The 7,795-nt window shown below is 43.2% G+C and overlaps 1 long non-coding RNA gene across 1 annotated transcript in view; it reads right to left on the bottom strand.

The window, feature by feature from the left end:
- Window positions 1-3,380: 3,380 nt before the first annotated feature.
- Window positions 3,381-7,795, bottom strand: part of LOC118393381 (uncharacterized) — a 38,508-nt gene continuing 34,093 nt past the window's right edge. Inside the window, exon 3 of the long non-coding RNA XR_004827545.2 lies at window positions 3,381-6,979. This is a non-coding gene — a long non-coding RNA (uncharacterized LOC118393381). The remainder of the gene's footprint in view (window positions 6,980-7,795) is intronic.

Below are 7,795 nucleotides of genomic sequence, written 5' to 3'. Positions count from 1 at the left end.
CATGGCTGGTGTTTCATTACATGTGTTTCTTCAATAGCTTGGCCTGGCGCTTGAAAACAGCTTTCCAGCTGAAGTAACCTGGCATTAACAAGTCATTTGTCTGTGATGAGCTCCATATGCAAAAAACGCAGAGCTTCCCATTGGAGAAATAAAATCCGATGTATTTTCTGTCACGCCTCACATACTGTAAAGCAGCGCAAATATCGAGCGCCTGAAGGAAAACAAATAGCATGTCCTGGTATGAGGTTGTGTTTGTTTCTGCTGCTTTCATTGGAATCGCACGAGAAAAAATACACCCCAGAAGGTTAGATTTAGCCCTGCATGCTGTGCTGCTAAAGATCTCGTTTTTCCCCCCACTATTTATTTGTCTTTTACGGAGCGTCGCAGAAACACTTTGACTTATCTTCAGGAAGTGATCCAGCTTGAAACAGGAACCTGTAAAAAAAATGTTTAAAAAGATTCTCCACCACTCCAGTACAACGGTTCAAAATAATCTCGACAGTCATAATGAGTGAATGTGCCGTGCTCACGTTGCAACGGTGCTGCTTGAGCTGAAGTTCAGGGTGGAAGTTGACAAGAGCCCGTGTGCTTTTGTTACTCCTACAGAGCTTTCGTACAGAGCTGAGGAGACAAACACAAGCGTGTCTTACTGTAACTGCAAAACAAAGCCATTTCCATCTCCAACAACCCCGCCCTGTTTTCACAGTTGACAGTCGAGTTCTGGGCCAGTGGCGCTTCGCTGAGGAAATGACAGGGAAGACGTTTGGGTACACATCCGTCTACCCTCTTTCAAAATGCCATGGTCGAAAACTAGGCAAACAAGATTTCCACTAAAAGGAAATCTGGGAGGAGGAGGGAGGAGCACAGAACTTGTGGATTCGTGAGAGTATACTGATATGAAGAGGAGTTTAAACCTTGCTGGAGTGGAACCTTGGTAAATAGTACCAGAATATAGGCATACATAAGTACAGCGAATACTCTCAACTGCCAACAAGCACTATCCCACGTCTGACACCAGTGTAATGAACTGAGGGAGTAGCATGAGGTCCCTTGTGGGCCACAAATGTACATCTCCCGACCCAAAGACGCCCTAACCACAATCCCAATAAGGATATCCCAGTTGGGAGAGATTGTTAGGTGAATATGACTGTACTGTGGTAGTGAAAGGTATATTACTGTACTGTAGTATATGTGGCAGTGAAAGGTATATTACTGTACTGTAGTGTATGTGGTAGTGAAAGGGGAAGAGAGGATAGAGTCATCATGCCAGTGGGATGACCCAGAGTTCATTGCGTGACCCCTACTGCTCACCCTTTCATCATGCAGCACAGTTGTTGGTTTAGCTCAGACCCCTCACAGCAGGCGTTGGCAGAGAGGAGAGACTCTCCGAGTGCGTAGCAAAAGAGGATTTTGTTATAGGAAAGAGAGAGAGGTCTGCCTGTGCAGCACTGAGCATCAAAATATACCCTGCTGCCAACCATTCCAGCTCATGCATTACTCCAAACTCTCTCTCCACCTGCAGAGCAACTGCAACTGCCAAGACCAGAAAGAACAAAGTGTTCTGCATCAAATATCCAAAAAGGTAATGTTGAGAGGAACATATACCACAAGGAATCCAGCTCTCAATAAGTCATTGTCTCAAACGAACAGATATACCAAAACAGACCAGCGTATGGTACGCTCAATTAAGTAAATGACATCAATTGAGTTACATCAAAATCCATATTAAATGTAAATACAGCATTTATCTTTTAGCAGTATCAATAGACCTACACAGATAACACAGAAGTAAGCCAACAATGTAATTACATGCTTGAAATCAAGATAAATGCAGCGGCCTCTCCATGGGTGGTCTATTGATGGCAGCTTGAAGCTGAGGCCCTACAGGCAATTAGCATGAGTAGCAGACTGAACATCTCTGCTGTACACATTACTCACAGCTGGCCTCAAGACGTCTCTCAAGCTTCATTCTTAGTTAGGCGCTTCTCAAAAAAGCTAAACAGTGCGAGGAGATCTCTGTGCTGGTGAGCCCTGCTGTGGATTACACTGTTACATTACACCTGGGATCAAATAACATGTGTTTTCCTTTTGAGAGTGTTTGATTGAGCCTTCCAGGAGGGTCTAGATGGGTGGGGTTTACGCTTCTGGGACTATTTCATTGGTTCCATTGCGTCAGGCAAGCTCAATCAAGTGCAGTTAAGATATTTGGAAGAAAACAAGTAGTATTTGAACCCAGGTCTGAGTACATATCCACCTGCTCTTAGCAAATTATTTTGAACGGCGAGCCAGAACGGAAGCATTACTCCCACAGTAGCTACTGTGTTTGTTTGAAGAGTTGTTGCTTAATCAGTCAACTAGGGTTCATTTCTTGCTGTCTTATCCTCCTCGTTCCATATTGAACACTAAGCTGCATTAAAATAGGATTTATTATTATTATTATTTATTAGGATACATTAATGGTAAATTAGCACATTTATGCCAAATGGAGATCAATTGAAATGTTGTTTGTGATCGGTGTTGTCACGTGTACTCCTTCTCTGGCCTCTAGGTCACCAGACTGCTTGTTATGGCGTACAACTGTCACCATCGTTACGCTCACCTGCACGTCATCAGACTCACCTGGCAAAGCACCCCCACAACATGATGCTGCCACCCCCGTGCATCACGGTTGGGATGGTGTTCTTCGGGCTTGCAAGGCTCCCCCTTTTTCCTCCAAACATAACGATGGTCATTATGGCCAAACAGTTCTATTTTTGTTTCATCAGACCAAAGGACATTTCTACAAAAAGTCAGAAAAGTACAATCCCAATCCGTAGTCTGGCTTTTTTATGGTGGTTTTGGAGCAGTGGAGCAATTTTACTGTGTATATAGATACTTTTGTACCTGTTTCCTCCAGCATCATCACAAGGTCCTTTGCTGTTGTTCTGGGATTGATTTGCACTTTTCGCACCAAAGAATGCGTCTCCTTCCTGAGCGACATGACGGCTGCGTGGTTCCATGGTGTTTATACTTGCATAGTATTGTTTGTACAGATGAACGTGGTACCTTCAGGCATTTGGAAATTGCTCCCAAGGATGAACCAGACTTGTGGAAGTCTACAATTTTCTTCTGAGGTCTTGGCTGAGATCTTTTGATTTTCCCATGATGTCAAGCAAAGAGGCACTGAGTTTGAAGGTAAGCCTTGATATACACCCACAGGTACACCTCCAATTGACTCAAATGTTGTCAATTAGAATATCAGAAGCTTCTAAAGCCATGACATCATTTTCTGGAACAGGAACAGTCAACTTAGTGTATGTAAACTTCTGACCCACTGGAATTGTGATGCAATGAATTATAAGTGAAATAATCTGTCTGTAAACAATTGTTGTGTATTATGTACCATTTATTTGATTAAAACACTCACTCCCTGAACTTGCTTCCCGACTCTCAGCGCACATCATTACAGGTGTATTAATCTTAAGAATTTCAAAACTGAAATTTCACAGAGGGGGCACAAACGTAGGCCTACACCACAGCAGATTTTTAGTGCTTTCAATGCCTAACTGTGAGTTGTATAGTAGAACTATTTAGGAAGAAAACAATGTCGAATGCACATAAAATCAACAGCCTGCTGTTTGAATTCAGTCTTCTGTCATGTGAGCTGTTGTGTCCTCGCCTTTGGTCTGATCAACAACAGTTCACCTGACAGAAGACTGAATCCAAACAGTAGGCTGTTGATTTTATGTACATTTCACACTTACTGTAGATCTTCACAGCATTTGTCAATAACATTTTTACATTCACGTGACATTTGAGTCATTTAGCAGATGTTCTTATCCAGAGCAACTTACAAGTTAGTTCATTCATCTTCAAAATGAAATCTGAAGATACTCTAGATACATTCAGTAGAATAATCCAAATATGAATTGACACGTTGGAGCGGGTACAAGACAAGATAAGAGAAAACAATCACACGGGTGAGTGAGAGGTTTAACTGGTGTCTAACTGGCCACAGTTTTATGACTCAAGGAAAGAGCCTTCAACTGTAAGGTTCTTTTATTTTTAGCTCTTCTGGCTTTGCCGTTGAGGAACTGAAGCAAGGACACTGGTCTTTTTTTGTTTGGAACAGCCCTGCGCCCCCACCATCACACAATTACTGTTGATTGCTGACGCAATGCAAAAACGCTCCATTATAAATCACAATCTGGGTCAGGTGAGCATCATTTGAAAGCGTATTCTATTGCCAACATGGTGTAGCTAAGTTATAAAATACGATCTTACGGTGTTAGGCTTTCACAAGGCACATAGATGGTAATTTTGGTGCTGCATAGAATGGAGTCATGAGTGTATTCAAGTGCGTGTTCCACAGAATCATTTTCTTCACAATAAGACAAACAGGCTCATTCTGTTCAGGCCAACCCAGGGTATATTGCATGTTATTCTTGTACCTGTGGATCAAACATATCGATCATAAATGTTGATACTGTAAATGATACGAGTTTTAAAATATGGAAATGTGAAGCGCACATTTGGACTCGTGTGTGGTTTGCTTGTACGGCATCGAAGCCGTATAGATGTTCAATCCTCAACGTCTTATCTTTCATAACCCATTGACACTTCTCAATGTACTGCCTTTCTCCTTGCTCAAACAACAACAAATGAGCAAAAGTAGCCCACTTAGCGGGAGGGATGGAGGCATCTTCTTGTCACACTCGGCGCTCAAGTGTATAACGGCTGTCAGTCAAACCCATACAGCGCTTTGAAGTGGAGACCCCGAACTCTGACGTTATGTATGGCATGTTACTGTACAGCCACTGCATTTCAATCTAAGAGGTTATCAATGACAAAATCTGCCATTTTCAACCCCTATACAGGATGACAGGGGCTACCAGCAGGCGACAGGTTCCAGTTTGTCACATACTCAGAAGGGACATGATAAGGGGCTCACTGGATAGGCTACCTCATTAGACAGAGTTGGCGGGCCATGCTAATAGTAAGTGCATGCTCATTGGAGGGCCACCGTCATCTCTGGGACATACTGATGATTGGGAGTCACAGAGGATTGTGCACGGTCAGGTGTAGCAGTCAGTCATACACAGGTCGCACCGAGCCAGTTGGCAAGCCGCCCTGAAAGCTCACAGAAAGCCACAGGAGATACCTGCAATTTGTCATCGCTATAAAGTAACATTCACAGTCCAAAGTTTTTGTTCTTAGGGGGATGATATTTAACGCCATATCGATGTCTTTACAAAGCTTTTTATTATCAGCCCTTTTTTCCCCCCTCATATTTTTTACACCAGTTGGCAAGACACTAACATTTTAAGGAGACATGTAATCTATCTTGACTACATTACTTTCATACCGCTTGCATAGAGGGGAAAAAGGGCCAGAGAGAGCGAGAGAGAAAGAGGATAAATGACTTGCTGTTACACTTTCTCCCAGTGTCGTTTACTTTACAGCCTCGCCAAGCGGCAAACAAATTGGCTTTGCTGTTATCACCCAGACAGGTGTGTGAATGGTGACGAAGGCCAGTCATGCATTGAAGTGTCTGCCAGAAGACATCCCACTGTATCTTGTAATTGCTTCAGATGTGGAAGTGTATTCAATACCTCCGTCATATCTTTGGGTGGTTTAGAATAAGACACACTACTACACCACCTCAATGAAAACAAGGTCCTCCTGCCTGGGTTCATAAGTCATCTACAGTTACAGTGCCAGTCGACATGACATAACCAGTCTATCCTGAGAAGCTGGTATGATACGCTCTAACAATTCTCTAAACACTTCCAAAACTCTGGTACTATTGTTTATGTCTCTCCACTATCGCCTCATAAGCCGCGGGTATGCGTTGGACTGTCGGGAGTGTAAAGAACTGCTGCGAAGTGAACAACTAATCTCTTGTTGTGTGTCAGAATGCATTCAGGTATGACACATTCACAGCCAGAATTCCAGCTGGATTTCAACCCTCGCCTGTGCACAAGTGACACATCTCTGAGTTTACTCAGCTAATCATCAGATTTAGAGTCATCTGTCTATTTCGCACATCACAAGTGCTCTGCTGCCTTAAACATTCCCCAGTTAGTACAACATTTGAAAGAACAGAGCCACGCAGATCATCTCAATGGAAACCATTTTAGTGCTGGGCAAACAAATGTCTCACGCTCGTCAACACATGCAGCGACTAGTCAGAACGTTTGTTCTGGCCCATTGAGAATGTTAACAATAAGAAACATATTTCACTTAAATTCACAGCACAGAACCACACACTAGGGATTCTCTCAAGGTAAAGAGTGTGATATATCGGAATGACTGATCCAATGTCTGGCCTGATCTTGGCTGGATTGAAAGGATATCACATGGTTTATAGACATGGCAGATTCATTTTAACACCTGTTTCAATATACATTACACTATATAAATGTCATTATTTTTCGTACACCATGTCTAACCTCATCTGTATCATTGTGTGAAATATAATCCACGGGTGAACATTAAACAACGCATACTATATATTATAATATAATGCGTTAATGCGGTTCGCTGAGTTGAGTTCGCTACATCATGTCATTGGGGTTGAGTCCTTGGGACTTCAGGCCTTGCCAGGATAACGACATTGTTGCAGGGTTCTGATTAGCAGGGCTCTCTATAGAGCTGACTGACTGACTGACTGGTTGACTGGCTGTCTTGACTTGGGGTTTCCCTGGTCCCATCTGCAGCTGGAATAGAGACAGGGGAGGAGAGGGGGGGGGGGTGAAGAAGATGGGGCAAGAGAGATAGAGAGAGGGAGAGAGACAAATGGAGCCAAAAGCAACAAAACCAGAGCCAGCTATTTGCTTTGCTGTTACCAAGGGAGCCTTAATAAACACATCTAGGCCCTTGATGTCGCCTCCGGGGTGGCTGGATTGACCTTGAGTATCACTGAGAATGACTTGGTGTCAGCTACGGTCAGGGAGAGCGGTCTGATCTCATCACCGGGTCTGACATGGTTTGGAGGTTCCTGTGAAAATAGGCCTGAGGTTTTCAATTCAAAAAGCAGCACACATCAAGCCTAGATAATAAAGGTACAATAATAATCGCTGCTTCTAACAATCACCTGTCCTTCCTGAACAGATGTGTGTCCACAAGAAGATAAATCATAATCCCATAGTAAATGCAGTAGAGTCAATCAACGAAGGAAAAATCTGCCCTTCCTTGCTGATGATATTAAGTTATTTTGTGATAGTGGTTCAGCAAACTTTTTCCAGGCAGATAATCAGAGGAAACAATTACAGGACTATTTCATTTCAAAGTTTTCAAACAAACACTTCCTTGATTCATTGTTTCTCACACTGCAGCCATTTTGCTCTCTAACTACAGTACTCATATGACACCATACATAAAGTGACAGGTATCATTTTGACCAAACCAAAATCATGGCCTGGATCTAAACATGTGCACATTCAATGTGTTTACCAAGGAATACATGCAAAACCTTTCATTCTGTTAAATTTCATTTGACATTTAATGTGGATGCATTATATCACCCCCCACCTCACCCGTTTTTCCTACAGCTACCACCACAGCTGTCCAAGTTACTGCTGGGGGTCAAAGTGGACATTCTAAGTCTACCACCTTACCCTGCTGAGACTGACACCTGTTGGCCCCTCTTCATAAAGGCAACAGACAATTCAATAAGGCAGGCTTAGAGCACCGGGTCTGATGGGCTCAGGAACCGCCTCAACACCTCCTCCCCTCCTCTACGTGTCCCCTTCTCTCCTCTCCTCCTTGCAGACAGGGCGGGAGTGCTCCTCCCAGCCACCAGACTCCCATAATC

Source organism: Oncorhynchus keta, chromosome 14 (genome assembly GCF_023373465.1).
Source record: "Oncorhynchus keta strain PuntledgeMale-10-30-2019 chromosome 14, Oket_V2, whole genome shotgun sequence".
Classification (NCBI taxonomy): domain Eukaryota; kingdom Metazoa; phylum Chordata; class Actinopteri; order Salmoniformes; family Salmonidae; genus Oncorhynchus; species Oncorhynchus keta.
Note: the sequence above shows the minus strand (reverse complement) of the source record. Positions and strands in the feature narration are given on the sequence as shown.